This window comes from Acinonyx jubatus, chromosome B2 (genome assembly GCF_027475565.1).
Source record: "Acinonyx jubatus isolate Ajub_Pintada_27869175 chromosome B2, VMU_Ajub_asm_v1.0, whole genome shotgun sequence".
Classification (NCBI taxonomy): domain Eukaryota; kingdom Metazoa; phylum Chordata; class Mammalia; order Carnivora; family Felidae; genus Acinonyx; species Acinonyx jubatus.
The window spans coordinates 74,695,070-74,716,220 of record NC_069385.1 but is presented as its reverse complement, the minus strand read 5'-3'; the positions used below and the strand labels follow the sequence as shown (position 1 = coordinate 74,716,220).

General features: G+C 38.6%; 1 long non-coding RNA gene across 2 annotated transcripts in view; it reads left to right on the top strand.

Annotated features, from left to right (window-relative positions):
* The window catches only part of LOC128315585 (uncharacterized), a 107,611-nt gene that overhangs the window by 23,284 nt on the left and 63,176 nt on the right, over positions 1 to 21,151 (top strand). Inside the window, exon 3 of one of the 2 annotated variants that reach the window (XR_008298489.1) lies at positions 13,364 to 13,550. The exons of the other annotated variant lie outside the window; for it this stretch is intronic. This is a non-coding gene — a long non-coding RNA (uncharacterized LOC128315585). The remainder of the gene's footprint in view (positions 1 to 13,363; positions 13,551 to 21,151) is intronic. 2 annotated transcript variants of the gene reach the window in all.

The window sequence follows — 21,151 nt, the reverse complement described above, 5'->3', positions numbered from 1 at the left end:
AATGGACATTTGGGCTGTTTCCATACTTTGGGTAGTGTCGAAAGTGCTGCTATAAACATTGGGATGCATGTGCCCCTTCAAAACAACACACCTGTATCCTTTGGATAAATGCCTAGTAGTGCACTTGTTGGATCATAGGGTAGTTCTATTTTTAATTTTTTGAGGAAACTTCATACTGTTTTCCAGAGTGACTATACCGGTTTGCATTCCCACCAGCAATGCAAAATGGTTCCTCTTTCTCCACATCCTCACCAGCATCTGGCGTATGCCTGAGTTGTTAATTTTAGCCATTCTGACTGGTGTGAGGTGGTAGCTCATTGTGGTTTTAATTTGTATTTCTCTGATGATGAGTGATGTTGAGCATTTTTTCATGTGTATGTTAGCCATCTGGATGTCTTCTTTGGAGAAATGTCTATTCATGTCTTTTGCCCATTTCTTCACTGAATTATTTGGTTTTTGGCTGTTGACTTTGATAAGTTCTTTATAGATTTTGGATACTAGCCCTTTATCTGTTATGTCATGTGCAAATATCTTCTCCCATTCTGTAGGTTGCCTTTTAGTTTTGCTGACTGTTTCCTTTGCTGTGCAGAAGCGTTTTATCTTGATGAGGTCTCAATAGTTCATTTTTGCTTTTGTTTCCCTTGCCTCTGGAGACATGCCAAGTCAGAAGTTGATGCGGCTGAGGTCAAAGAGGTTGCTGCCTGCTTTCTCCTTTAGGATTTTGATGGCGTCCTGTCTTACATTTAGGTCTTTCATCCATTTTGAGTTTATTTTTGTGTATGGTGTAAGAAAGTGGTCCAGGTTCATTTTTCTGCAGGTCGCTGTCCCGTTTTCCCAACACCATTTGCTCAAGAGACTCTATTCCATTGGCTATTCTTTCCTGCTTTGTCAAAGATTAGCTGCCCATATGTTTGTGGTACATTTCTGAGTTCACTATTCTGTTCCATTGATCTGAGTGTCTGTTTTTTGTGCCAGGAATATACTGTCTTGATGATTACAGCTTTGTAATACATCTTGAAGTCTGGAATTGTGATGCCTCCAGCTTTGGTTTTCTTTTTCAGGATTGTTTGACTATTTTGTGGTTCATTACAAATTTTATGGATTGTTTGTTCTAGCTCTGTGAAGAATGCTGGTATTAATTTGATAGGGATTGGATTGCATATGTAGATTGTTTTAGGTAGTATTGATATTTTAACAATATTTGTTCTTCCAATCTATGAGCATGGAATATTTTTCCTTTTTTTTTTTTTTTTGTATGTGTGTTCTTCAGTTTCTTTCTTAAGCTTTTTATAGTTTTCAGTGTATAGGTTTTTCACCTCTTTGCTTAGGTTTATTCCTAGGTATTTTACGGTTGTTGGTGCAATTGTAAATGGGATCAATTCCTTGATTTCCCTTTCTGCAGCTTCATTATTAGTGTATAAAGACGCAACCGATTTCTGTGCATTGATTTTATATCCTGCGACTTTGCTGAATTCACGAATCAGTTCTAGCAGTATTTTGGTGGAATCTTTTGGGTTTTCCATATAGAGTATCATGTCGTCTGTGAAGAGTGAAAATTTGACTTTCTCCTTGCTGATTTGGTTGCTTTTTATTTCTTTTTGTTGTCTGATTGCTGAGGTGAGGACTTCCAATGCTATGTTGAATAACGGTGGTGACAGTGGACATCCCTGTCATGTTCCTGACCTTAGGGGGAAAGCTCTCAGTTTTTCCTCATTGAAGATGATAGTGGTAGGTCTTTCATATATGGCTTTTATGATCTTGAGGTATGATCCTTCTGTCCCTACTTTCTTGAGGGTTTTTATCAAGAAAGGATGCTATATTTTGTCAGATGTTTTCTCTGAATCTATTGAGGGGATCATGTGGTTCTTGACCTTTCTTTTATTAATGTGATGTATCACATTGATTGATTTGCAGATATTGAACCAGCCCTGCATCCCAGGTATAGATCCCACTTAATCATGGTGAATAATTCTTTTATTGCATTGTTCCGTCCAGTTGGCTAGTATCTTGTTGAGAATTTTTGCATCCATGCTCACGAGGGAAATTGGTCTATAGTTCTTTTTAGTGGGGTCTTTGTCTGGTTTTGGGATCAAGGTAATGCTGGCCTCAGAATGAATTTCGAAGTTTCCTTCCATTTCTACTTTTTGGGACAGCTTCAAAAGCATAGGAGTTAACTCTTCTCTAAATGTTTGGTAGACTTCCCCTGGAAAGCCCTCTGGCCCTGGTCTCTTGTGTTTGGAAGGTTTTTGATTACCAATTCAAGTTCTTTACTGGTTATCTGTCTGTTTAAATTCTATATTTCTTCCTGTTTCAGTTTTGGTGGTTTGTATGTCTCTATGAATTTGTCCATTTCTTCCAGATTGCCCAATTTATTGGCATATAATTGCTCATAATGTTCTCTTATTATTGTTTTTATTTCTGCTGTGTTGGTTGTGGTCTCTCCTCTTTAATTTTTTATTTTATTTATTTGGGTCCTTTCCTTTTGATCAAACTGGTTAGGGGGTTATCAATTATTTTTTAACTCTTTCAAAGAACCATCTTGTCTTTTCATTTATCTGTTCTACTGGGGTTTTTTTGGTTTTGTTTTGTTTTTTAATTTTGATAGCATTAATTTCCACTCTGATCTTTATTATTTCCCCTCTTCTGCTAGTTTTGCCTTTCATTTGCTGTTCTTTTTTCAGCTTTTTAAGGTGTAAGGTTAGGTTGTGTATCTGAGAACTTTCTTCCTTCTTAAGGAAGGCCTGTGTTGCTGTACACTTCCCTCTTATGACTGCCTTTGTGGCATCCCAAAGGTTTTGGGCTGTTGTGTTATCATTTTCACTGGCGACCATGTACTTTTTAATTTTCTCTTTAATTTCTTGGTTAGCCCATTCATTCTTTAGTAGGATGTTCTTTAATCTCCAAGTATTCGTTGTCTTTACAAAAAACTTTTTTTGTGGTTGATTTCAAGTTTCATAGTATTGTGGTCTGAAAATATGCAAGGTATCAACTCGATCTTTTTGAACTTGTTGAGGGCTGATTTGTGATCCAGTATGTGATCTATTCTGGAGAATATTCCATGTGTACTCAAGAAGAATGTGTATTTTGCTGCTTTAGGATGAAATGTTCTGAATAATCTGTTAAGTCCATCCAGTCTAGTGTGTCATTCAAAGCCATTGTTTCCTTGTTGATCTTCTGTTTAGATGATCTGTCCACTGTTGTAAGTGGGGTGTTGAAATCTCCTACTATTATGGTATTGTTATCAATGAGTGTCTGTATGTTTGTGATTAATTGACTTATATATTTGGGTACTTCCATGTTGGGAGCTTAAATGTTTACAATTATTAGATATTCTTGGTGGATAGACTCCTTAATTATGATATAATGCCCTTCTTCATCTCTTGTTATAGTCTTAGTTTTAAAATCTAGATTGTCTGATATAAGCATGGTTACTCTGGCTTTCTTTTGGCGATCATTCGCATGATAGATGGTTTTCCATCCCCTTCTTTCAATCTGGAGGTGTCTTTAGGTCTAAAATGGGTCTCTTGTAAACCACATATAGTCATATCTTGTTTTCTTATCCCTTCTGTTACCCTATGTATTTCGATTGGAGGGTTTAGACCATTGACATTGAAAGTGAGTACTGAAAGATATGAATTTATTGCCATTGTGTTGCCTGTAGAGTTGGAGTTTCTGGTGCTGTTCTCTGGTCATTTCTAGTCTTTTTTTGCTTTTGGTCTTTTTTATTTTATTTCATCTTTTCTCCTCTCAGAGAGTCCCCCTTAGAATTTCTTGTGGGGCTGGTTTAATGGTCACAAACTCCTTTAATTTTTGTTTGTCTGGGAAACTATTTCTCCTTCTATTTTGAATGACAGCCTTGCTGGAATTCAGCATGTTGAATATATCCTGCCACTCCTTTCTGGCCTGCCACGTTTCTGTGGATAGGTTTGCTGCAAAGCTGATCTGTCTTCCCTTACAGGTTAAGGACTTTTTTCCCCCTTGCTGTGTTTATAATTCTTTCCTTCTCTGTGTATTTTGTGAATTTGACTATTATGTGTCTTGTTGATGGCCAGTTTTTGTTGAATCTAATGGGAGTTCTCTGTGCTTCTTGGATTTTGATGTCTGTGTCTTTCCCCAGGTTAGGAAAGTTTTCTGCTATGATTTGCTCACATAAAACATCTCCCCTCTTTCTCTGTCTTCATCTTCTGGGGCTCCTGTGATTCAGATGTTATTCCTTTTTAGTGAGTCACTGAGTTCTCTAATTCTTACATCATGCTCTTTTGCCTTAGTTTCCCTCTTTTTTTTCTGCTTCATTATTCTCCATAATTTTGTCTTCTGTATCGCTGATTTGCTGCTCTGCTTCATCCATCCTTGCCTCTGCGGCATCATTTCAAGATTGCATCTCAGTCGTAGAGTTTTTAATTTCGTCCTGACTAGATTTTACTTCTTTTATCTCCACAGAAAAGGATTCTGTGGGGATTTTCAACCCCAGCTAGTATTCTTATTATCATGATTGTAAATTCTAATTCAGACATCTTGCTTATATCTGTGTCGATTAAGTCCCTGCCTGTCATTTCTTCCTGTTCTTTCTTTTGGGGTAAATTCCTTCATTTTGTCATTTTGGAGGAAGAAAAAGAATTAATAAAATTAAAAAAGAAAATTAAAAAGATTCAAAACAACAAAAAGAAATCAAATTAAGGAAGCTAGATCCTGGATACATTTTGGTCTGGTTGTTAAAAGTAGCTTGATGAATAGAGAAAAAAGGGAAAGAAAAGAAAAGAAAAAGAAAAAAAGAAAGTAAGAAAGCATTTAAAATTAAGAAAATGTATACAAGAAAATACAATAAAATGAATTGGATAAGGTAAAATAGAATAAAAAAATAAATTTCCAAAAAATATGTAGTAAAAATTAAAAAAAAATTTATATACAAACGGAAAATAAAAAATATTTGTTTCTCTTTCTGTATCCAAGAATAAGGAAAGAAAAAAAGGAAGAAAAAAAACAAAGTCAACAACAACAAAAAACCCCCGAATAGATGAACCAGTGAACAGAATCCTTATGAAATTACATACAGTTTTCCCTAGAAGTCAAACTATGAAGCACTTTATAGTCCATACACTAATCAGGCAGAGAGACTTGTGGTCTCTTCTAGGGCTTGGTTGGTGCAGTTGGATGGGGTTTGGTGCAATGGCTCCATTCTCCACTAGGTGGCGCTCCTTAGCTTAATGGGGCAGATGGGTGTGGCACGTGTGCACATGTGTGTGCATGCGCCGGAGAGGTGAAAATGGCATCACCCAGCTTCCCAGTCTCTAGCATCAGAACTCTGTGCTCTACCCAACTGGCAATCAAGGACCCCTCCTTTGTCTCTGGCTTCCTTCCACTCCTTGCTTCTACACTATCTGCATCCAAGCTGTCAGCCTGCCAGGCAGCACCCCTTTCCATTTATCTTGGATGGGACTGTGTTTCCAAAGCCCTCACTTCTGAGGGCCCTGTGGCTTGGACCTGCTCTGACCCTCTGGGGAAGCATCTTCCTGAACAATGGCCAGTGCCGGAACAGTCCTGCGATCACACTGCTGGAGAGACTCAGAGGTTGTGACTGGATGCTGGCTTGCCCCAGAATAAGTAGCAGCAGAGTTTCAGGGATTATGGTAAATCACAACACACAACCACATCAGGTTTCACTGCACCCTGGCGTTTTTGTTCCAGTACCAGCAATCATATTCTCCAGTGTCCTTTGCCTGTGTCCCTCTGGTTCAGGCAAGTGTGGGTGCTTCTGCTCTTTTTGTTTATCTCCAGGTACTTTCAGGGGGAATGCTCTCCTGTACTCTCCCCACTTTCTCTGTCCTCTCTGAAAATATCGTTCCCTACCCCCTGAGGTTTCTCTCTCCCTCATTTCACCTCTCTGCACTGCATACCTGCCATGTTTTGTGGCTCAAGTTGTGCAGATTGTTGTGTTAATTCTCACATCAATTTTCTAGGTGTGAAAAATGGTTTAATGCTAATCTAGCTGCAATTCAGGGATGAGAGAAGCAGAGAACTTCCATGCTGTTCTGCCATCTTGGCCCCTCCCTGGAGTAATTATATTAATAGCAAAGTAGATTTCAGATCAAGTAATATTATCAGGGATAAAGAAGAAATATTTCTTGATGATAAATTATAGGTCAGTTCATTAAGAGGACATCATAATGATAAATTTTTATATACTTAATAACAAAGCTTCAAAATCCATAGAGCAAAAACTGATAAAACTGAAAGAAGAAATAAACAGATTTACAATAATAACTAAAGACTTAACACTTTTCTTTCAGTAAGTAATGAAACAAGTAGATAGAAAATCAGTAAGGATATAGAAGATCTGAACAACAGTGAAGACTAATTTGTCTCAATTGATTTTTAGAAAAACACTCCATCAACATCAGCCAAAAAGTCAAGTATACTTAGAATATTTACCAAAATTGACTATATTCTGAACCACAAATCAAGCTTAAGCAAATTTAACAAAATTGGCATGAGACAAAGTATGTATTCAGACCATACAGAATTAAACTAAAAATCAATAACAGAATTAGATTCTTTTTAATTATAGAAAATTCTAACCTTTGCTTTGCTTGTTAGAATTTTGTTATCTGACCTCATTACTACTTCTTTTATATTTTAAAAACTATTGGTTGAATAAGGTAGAGTCATACCCTTTATAACAAGGGGGTCTACAACAGTTGGTTGAAGGATTCCTGGTATGGATGGAACAGTAAGAACCAGTCAGTGATCAAGGATAGGCAATTACATTTGGTCAGACAGAGCAGCAGTTCAGATATCCAGGCAGAGGAGGAAAGGATTAACAAGCATTCAGCAGCTATAGTTCAGAACTAGAAAGTCAGGACTTAAAATGCTAAGACCAATGTCCTAGGTTTTTCAAAGTTAAAAAGCTAGGTAAATCAGCAGATCAAACTAAGGCTTAGAAATTGGGTTCTGAGGCATAGATGTACTATGTCTCCCATCTTTTCTTGGGCAACACAAACTGGTCTCAGAGTGTGGTTTGACTGCCATGTAACAGCTAATACAATTGGATATACCTTTGTGTCTTTTTTTTGGTCATTTTCTAAAATTCTTTTTGTTTGATTGCTGGACTTCCTAAATTGACCTTTTAACTTTTTAAAATTTTTTTCTCACCTATTTTACTTTACTTAGTCCTTATGCTCTACTTTTTTGGAAACTTTCTCAATTTTATTCTCCATCTCTTCTATATCGCTTTTTATTTCTCCTATCATATTTTAATTACCAAAAGTTATTTTTTTCATGAAATGTTTCTTTTAAAAGTCCTTTTGGTTTATGAATGCACCATCTTCTGTTTCTTATCTTATTGTAAAGTAATAGCTATCTTCTCTGTGACTATTTTCCCAGGTTTTCATCTCACTGTACTGTTTCCTCTAAGATGCTTTTTCCTCTGGGCTTACATCTGATGTGGACTGAATTATGTCCCCTAAAACTCATAGGTTGAAGCCTTAACCCCCAATGTGGAGATATTTGGGGATAGGGCTTTTAGGTATAATTAAGGTTATCTGAGGTCAAAAGGGTGGGGCCCTAATCCAATAGGATTGATGTTTTTATAAGAGACATCAGAGAGTTTACTTTCTTTCTCTGCCATGTGAGGACACAGCTGGACGTTGGCTAGATCAATAGAACAGAATAGAAAACCCAGACACATGACAAGATGTCCAACATCAATCATCTTTCTTTCATTCATCATTCTTTCCTGCTTTGTCAAAGATTAGTTGACCATATACTTGTGGGTCCCTTTCTGGGTTTTCATGTGTCTGTTAGCCATCTGTATGTCTTCTTTGGAAATGTCACTTGAAAAAGAAGTCAAGGAATTGATCCCATTTACAATTGCATTTTTGTGCCAGTACCATGCTGTTTTGATCACTACTACTTTGTAATATAACTTGAAGTCCAGAATTGTGATGCCTTCGTCTTTGATTTTCTTTTTCAAGGCTGCTTTGGCTATTTGGGACCTTTTGTGGCTCTAGACAAGTTTTAGGATTGTTTGTTCTAGCTCTATGAAAAATGCTGGTGGTGTTTTGGTAGGGATAGCATTAAATGTGTAGATTGCTTTGGGTAGTATAGACATTTTAATAATGTTTGATCTTCTAATCCATGAGCATGGAATATTTTTCCATTTCTTTTTGTCCTCTTCAATTTGTTTCATAACTGTTCTATAGTTTTCAGAGTGCAGACTTTTTATCTCTTTGGTTAGGTTTATTCCTGGGTATCTTATTGTTTTTGGTGAATATTGTTTTTGGATCAATTCCTTGATTTCTTTTTCAAATGACATATCTGATAAAGGGTTAGTATCCAAAATCTATAAGCAACTTGTCAAACTCAACACCCAGAAAGTAAATAATCCAGTGAAGAAATGGGTAGAAGACATGAATACACACTTTTCCAAAGAAGACATACAGATGGCTAACAGACACATGAAAAGATGCTCAACATCACTTATCATCAGGGAAATACAAACCAAATCACAATGAGATACCACCTCACACCTGTCAGGATGGCTAAAATTAACAACACAGGTAACAACAGATGTTGGCAAGAACATGGAGAAAGGAGAACCCTCTTACACTGTTGGTTGGAATGCATCACAGAGTGGTTCAGTCACTCTGGATGTATGGAGGTTTCTCAGAAAGCTAAAATTAGAACTACGCTACAACCCAGCAATTTCACTATTAGGTATTTACCCAAAGGATACAAAAATACAAATTTGAGGGGTACCTGGGTGACTCAGTCAGTTAAATTTCAGCTCAGGTTATGATCATTATCATGAATTTGAGCCCCACATTGGACTGTCTGCCATCAGCACACAGAGTCTGCTTCAGATCTTCTGCCTCCCTCTCTCTCTCTTGCCCCTCTCCTGCGTGCACATACACTCTGTCTCAAAATAAATAAACCTTTAAAAGTTCATATTCCAAGGAGCACATGCACCCCAATGTTTACAGTGGCATTACCAACAATAGCTAATCTATGGAAAGAACCCAAATATCCAACAGCTGATGAATGGATAAAGAAGATGTGGTATTTGTATATATGTAATATACAATGGAGTATCACTCATTCATCAAAAAGAATGCAGTCTTGCCATTTGCAACAATGTGGATGGAGCTAGAGTGTATTATTGTAAGTGAAATAAGTCAGAGAAAGACAAATACCATATGATTTCACTCATATGTGGAATTTAGGAAACAAAACAAATGAACATAGGGGAAGGAAAAAAAAAGAGACAGAGAAGCAAACCATAAGTGACTCTTAACTATAAAGAACAAACTGAGGGTTGATGGAGAGAGCTGGGTGGGGGATGGGTGATGGGTATTAAGGAGGGCACTTGTGATGAACCCTGGGTGTTATATATATAAGTGATGAATCACTAAATTCTACACCTGAATCCAATTTTATCATATATGTTAAACAACTAGAATTTAAATTAAAACTTGGAAGAAAAAAAAAGAAGAAATGAACCAGCAAATAAATTGCTCACTTTTCACCCTCCTTCCTCTCAACAGCAGACTGTTCCAAATTGTTATGGTTCCATGCAGAAATACCATGTGACCAATTATGCAGCCTGTGCTTTCTTGAGAAGTTGTGATGAACTGGCAATGCACCTTCTTGCATTTGCTTTCTTTTTTCTCTGCCTGTTTCCTTCTCCCCTTTCTGTTTTTTCATTGCGATTATACTCTCCAAAAATGTGGCAGCATATTAGCTTTGCTTCAGGATCTGCTTTTGTTTAGAGCAAAGGTCCTCACATGTTAGTGTTCATAATAATTACCTGGGGAATTCAATAAAATGCATATTCTGATTCAATATTCTTGGGTTTGGACCTCAGATTTTGCATTTTTTACAAGCTCCCAAGTGATACCAATGCTGCTCGTCCATGGACCAGATTTTGGGTCACAAAGCTGGTATGAGAAATGTTGTGGTAACAACCTCTGGTATGCTGTGGCATTACAATCATTAAAGCTCTCACTTCTTGTTGATTGGGTTGAGGTGCAGGTGGATGACATAGCATTAGAACATTGTGTCAACTGTACTTTAATATTATGAAAACAATGATAATTATAAGGATTGTGGTGTCGGGTGGCTGCTTTTGACATCACCAGAAGCCTTGCAAAAAGAAAAATTATAGGTTAAAGACAATTTTTAACCTGTGTCATGCTGTGATAGCCAGAGGACCTTGTGGCAGCTTTGGAGAAACTTTCATCTTCTGCAGCCACAGGAGTGACTAGGCTAAAATGTGGGCCTTTGATCTGAGTATAAAGATGGCAAGTCTGCAAAGAAAACTAAATGTGCAGCCTCAATAGTTCTTGAGGTCTGATAGGGAAAGAGTTGGGATCCTGATAACTGGGAGGAGAACATTTGTGTGAATGAGCCTGAGGACCATTAACTCCTAATTTCTCTGAATTCCCTGGCCATCCGAAGCAAGTCCTTATTTCTCGCCAGAGGCCAGGAGTCTCCTCTTCCCTGGACAGTATTCAATGACCTAACCTTAAGGATAATCCCTCAGAAGATGATGCTGGTTGTCATTAAGGTCTGTCACCTACCATATTTCATTGCCTTCAGATAAAAACCTGGATCAGGTCTCCGCACAGCCTGAGGAGGGAAGTACAAGGCTGCTTCAGGAAGAAACAGTTACATGGCAAAAGCACTATAGAGCCAGGATATATACACGTATCAGCAGGAGCATGAGAAGACATGGAGGATATCAGAGGGCCAACTAGGAGAAGGTGCAGTATGTGAGTGGATAAGAGAGAGTTCATTATCATGGGGATCTCACATACGATTTCAGGATCCAGTCATGTCAGTATGGCAAGTATGTCTATACCTGGTCTTAATTTGCTGAGCTGGGCATGGAAGCAGCTTATAGTAAATGAGGAATTGATGCTAGAACAGGGATCGTGTCTTCAATCAGGGTTCAGCCATCTTATTCTGTGAAAGGGCCAGAGAACAAATATTTTGTAGGCTATAAGGTCTGGGTTGCAAATGCTCAACTTTGAGGCTCTCGCAAGAAAGCAGTCACAGATAATAAGTAAAGGAATGGACGTGACTGTGTTCTAATCAAACTTTATTTACAAACAGGCTTTAGGCTAGATTTTGAACCCAGGCCTTAGTTTGCTGAACCCTGTATTAAATTAAATTAAAAGCAGCATCATGTGATAGAAAGAGCTAGAGTTTTACAGAAAGACAGATCTGGATTTGATTCCTGGTTCTACTTACTAGTGTGTATCATGCAAGTCACTTTATTTCTCGAGCCTCAATGTTCTCATTTGTTACAGTGGGCCTTATAATCTTTCATGTTTTTGTAATAATTAAATGAGATGATGAGATAATTTTTGCAAAATATTTGACATAAATATATACAAAGTCCCCATAAATTGAAGCAATTGTTTTCTCTTTCTTTCTTCTTTCTTCCTTCCTTCCTTCCTTCCTTCCTTCCTTCCTTCCTCTTCCTTCCTTCCTTCCTTCCTTCTGAACAGCACCAGGTATATAACCCAGAATATTTCAGGTATTCAGTAAGTGCTGCTTACAAAAAAAGAGAAAAATCAGCAAATTGCTGTCTGCTCATGATGGGCTTTCCCAACATCCTTCCTTTTCTTCGTATGAATGCACTAATCACCTGTGCATAAGGTGTATACAGTACTTCTAACAGTAATTGTAAATCTTTAAATTGGGACGTTGCCACAGATAAGTCTCATGACTTTCAGTCATGTGAATGAGTTTTCCAAAAGTCTGATCATGAAAGAAGTTGTTTGATGACTGATGTTTTGCTTGGAGCTCTGCTGCTCAAATGTATTTGGCTGCCTGAGGATCTTTCTTCTCCTCTCGGTCTTCTCTAAGTTTGAGAGAGCCTGGGCGATTTTTGAGACTTGCAGTATATTAAACAATAAAGAAATGCCAAATAGAGTAAAAATAATGTGATGTGATGTATTTTAAACGTTTATATGGAATAAAATAAAGCTTTTGACTCTCAAAATAAAATGTATTATATTCCCTTTTTAGTATAGACTGTCATGGGTCTGAATATGAGGCCTATCAAGAGTGTAAGACTAGGGCATATAGACTTCAGGGTTCCACTCCCCTGAGCTTGACCCTGCTCAACTCATAAGACTTCTAACTTGTTGGCACTTTAAAGCATTTTTCAACAACTGTTTTATGCTTCTGAGAAATAGTTCTACACTTCCATAAAGTGCACCTGGAAATATTGGTGCATTTTGGATAACAGCTTTCATATTTCAAAATTAGATCTGATAACTTACTCTATGGTGGAATGAGAAAAACAGAAACTCAGCCAGAAGAAATACTATAAAATACACTTTAGGTTGATGTACCTAAAACTATGCATAGATAATGAGTTGTATCATCCCACTTGGGGGAATATGTTTTAGAAACAAATGCTCTTTTTTTTTTTATGAAGTTTGAACAAATGATATATACATAGGTAGCATTAAAAGAAAATAATGACATATCTTTTTAATGTGGGTTGGTATAAATTATCTTTGGAGTCTTCTGGAGCTAAAATGCTTTGCAGTAATCTTTATGAGTGTCCTCATGCCCACAAAATTGAGTAATAAAGACTATGGGGACCCAGGCACAGAATCTTTTTGTAGACAAGGGGTTCAAGAGATGACAAGGGAATGTGTCTCCCTTATGATTACATACACTTGGACATCATTCTGGCTATCAGAATTCTAACTATATCAACAACTATTTTTAGAGGAATATATTATGTCAGGTACCCTTAAATGTTCATTTAAGTCTCCTTTAGAATGGTTACTGTTTCTTATCATTGCAGCCATACAGCTGAGGACACAAGTGAGAACTTGGTAATTATTTGTGGAATGTTTTTAAATGAATATGCTATTACATTTGATCCTCACACTGACCCTTTACGAGACATGTATTATAAACCCAATTTTATAGACTAGAAGCTGACGTAGCTAGTAAGTAGTAAAGATTCAATTTGACACCAACTCTGCCCAGAAGTCCGGAGGGCAGAGTACTGTGACACGGGCATATGGAATTGACTTGATGAGGCTTTATTTGCATATAAAAAAGTACATCACTAACAAGGAGGAGCCTGCCCCATGTGAACACTCACCCAGGGCCAGAAGGGTAAGTGCGTAGTTTTGATCCAACTGAACTTAAATGGTCATGATATTCCATAGGATCTATTCTGTATCAGACCCTGGGATAGACATTGGCTTATGCTGTTTCTAATTCTTATACCTGTGATGTTTTCGTGGAAACCTGGGCTGAGATTTCAGTGAGCAACTGGGAAGTGTTAAGATTGTATTTTAATTATTTGGTTTTTCTGTCTTATTTTTCCTTTTAGAGCCATATATTCAAGGGCAAAGATCATGTTTTATAATGAGAAGCAGCATGATATGATGGAAGGAGGTGAAGTTTTGCAGTTAAACAGATTGTCCCATCTTATGGACAGTGAAACTGAGAATTAATCAGATGAAGTAACTTGTCCAGTCATACTGCTGTTAAGTGATGAAGTCTGGATGATAATCCAGGTTAGTGTAATTCAAAAGAGAATTACTATGAGAGTACTATGAAGTACTCTCCCTTCCTTCATATTCCCGAATGACAAAGGATCAAGTTATGTGATGGTGATGTTGTTTGGTCCTAATGTATAGTTGGATCCTTTCTGCACTGGTCACGACATACATCTAGGTTTATTGATGCCTCATATTTTTACACTTCAAATCTGGGAAGATAAATCAGACAGTGGAAACAGGTTCAAAAGAATAACGAACATATTAGTTGCTGTGTACAAATGTTTGAAGGTTCATTCACTCATGTTAATTATATTGTAATACTTGACTTTCTGTAAGTGGTGTACTCAAATCCCAGTTGTAGCTTTGATTGAAGAGGTCTTTCTTCCAGATGGTAAAATCAGGCTTGTGTGGCTTGAGAAGTAATGCAAAATCTGACCTGTGATAGCTTTTAGTTAGGTTGAGCTACAACTGAGAGCTATGTGAGAGCTTCCTTTTCTCAGACACATGGCAGACCTAGTTCTGTGGAACCTGGTAAAGTGATGCTTTAAGCTGAGAATGAAGAGCCATGTCACCTAAAGAGAACTTTGGCAGACTAGGCATTTCTGTGCAAGTGAGCCAGGTGTGGGGCTCTTTCATTACCCCAAGCCATCTGGGAGCACCCTAGATCAAGAATTCTGCTGCTGATAACTTTTCTGACCTTCTGTGGAGATGATGTGTGCAAGAATTCTCCCCAGAGTAGACTGAGGCTAATGTTTCAATCTTGTTGCAGAGCACTGACCACAGAGACTGGTCCTTGCTGGGTGGTCTGGAACAGTATTGTTCCAGTTCAAAAGAATAAATTGGAAACTTGCCTGCATACACATTCATGAAACAAGTCTCATGTGTTCTGGCAGAAATCAGCCATAAAGTGCTGCATTCTGAAAAACTGGTACAAAACCCAAACATCAACATGGCATATTTAAATGTACTTAATCATTTATTCTTTCATTAAGAAGGATTTATGGGATGCCAACCATGTGCCAACCAGACACTCTTCTAAACCACTGAGGCTCAAAGACGAATGATATACAGTCCCTGCCCTCCAGTAGCTCACAGTCCAGTGAGGGGACAGATGTATATTACCAGGCAGTTATAAAACAAGGTGGGATATTATTGGCAAGTATAAAACTGCAAAGGATATTATTGGAGCACCAAGAAAGGACCTCTAAACCAGCCTGGTGTGCAGATGGGATTTCAGGGAGACTTCTTGGTAAAGGTGGTTCTCATGTTGTCTTAAAATTCATGCTGTGGTATACCTGGCAAAATATAGAAAGATTAATAGTCCCTGTAGAGAAGCTTGGAGCAGTAAAGCACCAAGTAGTAATGTGCTTTTTTTGAAACTGTCATGGAGATCATTGTTGATGGAGCCCAGTTAGGATGACTATAATAAGTCCAGAAGGCATATTATCTTCTTTGTTTAAATTCATAGCCGTAACGCTCCCTGTTAAGTTCTAATTTGGTATGATCTACAGGTATCCATAACTTGAATAATAAATCAGAATTCACATGATGAAATTTGAGTGTCCGATAATCGTTACCACAAAATAACTGTGTTCTGTTTCTGGATAAAGATGCCTAAGGCTTGGTAGTCCTCATCTGGTTTCTGCAGGGACCAGACTGCTGAATTTAAAGAGAGATATAATTGAGACCCCCATCCCTGCATCTTTTAGGTTTTGGTGGTGATACTAATCTCCACCATCCCTCCATGGTTTTTGATTTACTATCTTGGTCCATGAAACAAGAGCGATTTTAAAGGTTTCCATTTGGTTTTCCCCACTATGATAGCTCTTACTCCACAAGCCAACGATCCAATGTGGGGGTTACTCAAACTCCCTAACATGTCAGTTCCAACTATATGGTAGAGAACTGTGGAAATGGCCACTAGGTGGGTCCATAGAACTTGGAAGTCAGACTTTAGCATTTATTACCTGGCATTTGTAAGTCTAACAGGGGGACCATGATACTTTGGGTCTCTGGGATTCAACGTCATTTGAGACTCTGAATCCAGTAGCCTTAATAAGTTGGTATTTTCCTTCCCCCAGTGTACGCAGTCACCCAAGTATATGACCCTAGATCCCACTGGGGAAGAACTGGAGGAAATCATTACAATTTGTACTTTTTACAATGTTACAGTGTTCTTCCTTCTAGAGACCCTTTCAAGTCAAGGAACTCTGGATCTGAAAAGTGACTAAGGGTTTGTAACTTTTCTCTGATTATAGAAGTTAGGCACCATTCTTGTTGGCTACTGGTCCATTTTGTCCCTGCAGGTGCCATTAACCATCTCCATAACTCGTTATAGATCAAGACCCCTTGGCTACTCCTTTGGTCTTGCATGTCATTATCGTTATGGTAACTTTTTTTTCACTTTTTTTTTCTTTTGCAAAGTGTAGTTGACATGTAATGTTACATTAGTTTCAGCGGTATGACGTAGTGATTGCACAACTCTATGTGTTATGCTATGCTCACCACAAGTGTAGCTACCAATCTGTCACCACACAATGATATTACAGTACCACTGACTATATTCCCTATGCTGTACCTTTTATCTCAGACTTATTCATTTCATAACTGGAAGCCTATATCTCCCACTACCCTTCACCCAATCTGCTCATCCCCCCCCCCACCACACCTCCTCCCCTCTGGAATCATCAGTTTGTTCTCTTTATTTATGGGTCTGTTTCTTTTTATTTGTTCATTTTTTTTGTTTTGTTTGTTTTTTTTTTTTTTTAGATTCCACATATAAGTGAAATCATACAGTATTGGTCTTTGTCTATCTGTCCTATTTCACTTAGCAAAGTACCCTCAAGGTCCATCCATGTTGTTGCAACGGTAAGATCACATTCTTTTTAGTGGTTGAGTAATATTCCATTATATATATATATATATATATATATATATATATATATATATTCATATACCATATCTTCTTTATCCATTAATCTTTCAGTAAACACTTGGGTTGCTTCCATATCTTGGCTATTGTAAATAATGCTTCAGTAAACATTAGGGTGCATATTTCTTTTCAAATTAGTGTTTTTTTTTCTTTGGGTAAAGACCCAGGAGTAGAATTACTATAGTATAGTAATTTTTTTTTCTATTTTTAATTTTTTGAGGAATCTCCATAATGTTTTCCACAGTAGCTGTACCAATTTACATTCCCACCAGTGGTGCATAAGGGTTCCTTTTCCTCCTTGTTCTTGCCAATACTATTTATTTCTTGTCTTTCTGATTCTAACCATTCTGATAGATGTAAGGTGATATCTCATTGTGGTTTTGATTTGTGTTTTCCTGAGGATTAGTGTTGTTGAATATCAGTGTCTATTGGCTATCTATATGTCTTCCTTGGGGAAAGTTTTAATTCTATTAACTTGGGGTTTTTTGGTGTTGAATTGTAGAAGTTCATTGTGTATTTTGGATGTTAATCTCTTATCAGATATATCATTTGGAAATATCTTCTCCAATTCAGTAGGTTGCCTTTTTGTTTTGATGGTTTCCTTCACTATGCAAAAGCTTTTTATTTTGATGTAGTCCCAATAGTTTATTTTTGCTTTTGTTTCCCTGGCCTTAAGAGACCTATTTGGAAAAAAGTTGCTAAGGCTGATGTCAAAGAGATTACTGTCTTCTAGGATTACTTTTCTTCTAGATATTTTATGGTTTCAGGTCTCTCATTTATTTCATGGATTTAATGAATCCATTTTGAGATTATTTTTGTATATGGTGTAAAAAAGTGGTACAGTTTCATTCTTCTGCGTGTAGCTTTCCAGTTTCCCAGCATCGTTTATTAAAGGGACTGTCTTTTCTACATTGTATGTTCTTGCCTTTTTTGTCATAATGGATTGGTTTATTTCTGGGCTCTCTATTTTGTTCTCTTGATCTAGGTGTCTATTTTTGTGTCCGTATCACACTGTTTTGATTACTACACGTTTGTAGTATATCTTGAAATCTGGGATTGTGATACCTCCAGCTTTGCTCTTTCTCAAGATTGCTTTGGCTATTTGGGTTCTTTATTATGGTAATTGTAACATCTTGGTTTCTGGTGGTTATATACCTAGCCTCTAGTACTTTACAGCCCCATCATCTCCTATAAATATTAATGAGCTTAGTTCCATGATTGCCTTTTCTTCAGTCAGCCCCAGCCTACAGAGGAGAGCTACCATGAATTCCTCCTAGTGATGCTCATGCCTCTTCTACCACTGCATTTTTAGTGGCCTTAGTAAATTATATGTTCTGTAGGCTTTACTATGGAATGTAATCTTATTCCAGCATGCCCACTTCCCTTTGCCTCTTTATTTCTTCCTGTACCATCAGCCTAGGCAACCCACACATTTCCATTCCTCTCAGCATTGGCCACAACTTTTTCTAAGCATCTAGGAGCTACTCTAGTAGTGAGTTTGCTGCATCATCTGGGGTCCTTACCAAGGACTTAAATATAAATATGTTAGCTTGGAGATAGTACCCCCAAGCCAACAAATTTTTGCTCATTTAATTTTATATTCTTGATACCTGGGTATACATTCTAGATACCTTGTATCAGTCTGAGTCTAATCAGGAAACAGAAACTACAATGTAATATGAACAGGGACAGTTTAATATAAAGAATTATTAAACTATATAGAGGAGTAACTATAAGGATATAGAAAGGACTCTAAATTTTTTTTAAGTTTATTCATTTTGAGAAAGAGGGAGAGAGGCAGGGGGGAAGGGCAGGGAGAATCCCAAGCAGGCTCTGCACTGTCAGCACAGAGCCTGAGGTGGGGCTTAATCCCACAAACTGTGAGATCATGACCTGAGCCAAAACCAAGAGTCAGACGCTTAACTGACTGACCCACCCAGGCATAGAAAGGACTCCAAAGAGAACGCTTGGCCTGAGGAAGCATCCCCATGGAAAGAACAGCTTGGAAGGAGAGTCCTTCTGCATGGCTAGGCTTCAGACATCACTGGAGTAGATGTGGTTGCCAATACTGGTTGGGATGTTTACTGGGTTTCTTGGGTCAGAGTGGTCTGTCATTGTCCGGCAGCAGGAGTTTAGGCGAGCTGAGGCTGGTGGGCAGGCACAGAGGAAAAGTTGGGGTGCCACTTCCAGGGCAAGTCCTGAAGCATACCAGTGTTAACAGGAAGACTGCAATGGGGTGGTCACCAACAGAAGCTGTTCAGCTCTAGATACACTCTTACACATAAGACCTCCCATGTCTCAATAGTACCACTCCCTAGTTCTTGCTCACTAGTGAAGAAATTCTGACCCCTCCACAAAATGAGAAGACACATAGTTCCAACAGTCTCAAGGGAGCTCTGCAGAGCCAGTATCCATCCTCAGTGGTGTCCATGCAGATGGCTCTATCCCATATTTGAGGGTCTCAGTTTTTCCCAAGAGGGTCCTTAGCATAAGGACCTGCCTTGGGTGAGCATTCAAGCCATCTCTGGAACTCTGATATGCAACTCTCTGAGCTGCAGTGTGCTGCCCAGCTGTGTCTGCTCTTCCACTCCAGGAAGTAAGGGCCTCTTTGTAAGCTACCGGAGAGATGCTCTGGCTCTCATGCTTAGCTTTTAACTGTCTGTTGATGGATCAGTTTCTCATCATCCCTCTTAGGGCATCAAAACAACCTCGCAGTGGCCACCTTCACTATTCTTGTAGTCATTGCTACCTCAGCTCTTTCAAATGCCTGGATTGTTTCATCTGCAAGGCGTTTACTTCCACTCATTTTCCCAGATCACCACTAATGAAATCGTTAGCAGTTGAGCTGCTAACTTGTTCCAGGGACTGTCTATGCCTCACTTACTATTCAAGATGGCATTGTCTTTGCCCTCAGGTGATGAGTAAGCCAGCCTCATGTTCTCATCTTACCATCTGTTTTCTCAGACCCCCCTTAGTACCTCTTGCATTACTTCATGCCTATTGAAAGCAGATGCCAGGATGGAATTAGACATGTAAGAGATTTATTGGGAGAAGCTGGAAAAGGTGGAGAGAGCCTTTAGACTACATGTAGGTCTGACATCTATGGAATGAAAGAAAGAAGAGAGAAGGAAATTGGATTGGAAAGGAGGAGTCTTGAACTAATGAGGCTAATGAGGAGGCCTCAAGCAACATCAGCCCTGGAAAATTCCCACCTCTTGCCGGATGGGGCCTGAGTGCCCCTACAGTGCTCAGTCATTGTCTGGGAGGAGCCCGTGGGAAGTGTGCTCTTGGTGTAAATTAACTTAATTTGCAGCCCAAAGAGGCAGCAGTGAGAGGAGGAGCATTAGCCAGTTCTGTTCCCAACAGTAGTAGATTTGAACAGCACATTTTTGTTACTGCCTCTGGGAGTCTGTAACACAAAGGAAACTTTCCAGCAGTCATAAAGGGGGTGGTTGATGAATCAGAGCATAAGAGTTTGAAGAGATATCAGCTGTTCAGGTTGAAGTAGCATAAGTGGGAGGAATGATAGAGAAGGGACGAGGCTTGGCAGGGTCACAGGACTAATGGTGTCCTGATTTATCCCAACAGAGTTGGAGTCAGGTCATGAGCTGTAGCAATTAGTGGTGGTTGATGAGCCATCAAAGGTGGGCCTGAGGGCCTAGTTCCATCTAGTCTGCCCACATTTGCATTTTGCCTTCATCCAATGAGGAGTAGTTGTATGTTCTGAGTAGTTCCCGTGCTGCATAAACACTATTTGCCCCTCCAAATCTATTCTCCACTCCACCCTGCTCTGTATCCTGAAAGCTGGCCTCTAGGGACTACATCACTAAGTGCTCTTGCCCTCTGGTTTCTATTTGAGTCAGCCAAAGGAAAATGCTTTAGGAGATCAGAGAGAGGGAGGAAAGAGGTCAGGGTATTTATTCTCCCAGCCACCTACCTGCCAGGTCACAGTTTGACAGTGGCTGTGTCTTTCTATCAAAGGTTTTGGCTTCTGCTAGCTGGCCGTGCAATATTTCACCTGGGGATTGTAAAAACTTCCTGATAGGGTTAGGCCCTCACCATTGCTTGTTGGTTTCCCCTAACTTTGTCCACAACTTTGTAAATAGTCTCTTCATTAAACTCTATTCGCCCCTTTTGAGTGTGCCATCTTTCCCTGCTGGGATGGATCTCTACTGGTACCATCCTTTTTTTTTATCTCTAAATCTGCTTCCTCATTTTTGAAACAGTGATAAGAATAGCACCTATATCATAGAAGTTAAGAGAGGTAATGTAAGTAAAATTTTTAGTATAGTTCCTAAAACATAGGCATTAAGTATTCAATGAATGTTAACTGTCATTGTCATTACTATTATCATTGTGATTATCATTTTTATTCAGGAGCCAGTCACACTGGGACCAAGATAAGAATGTTGAGGGTTCGACTTTCCCACCAAAACCTCCACTCAACTCAGGATACTTGGCAAAACATACGTGCAACCAAAGGTTGGGTCCCATTAGACCCATTACATGATAAATCCACCTTTGCCAATTCTTGTGATTGATAAAACTCCCAGCAGGATAGTTCTGATCATTATTTCTGAGTGTATTTGTAAGGCCAAAGGTTAATGCTATTCCCATTTATTAATCCCTTGCTGCAAATTAAGCTAATTTAGAGAAGGAATTCTTAATCAGTAGTATGAGGTAG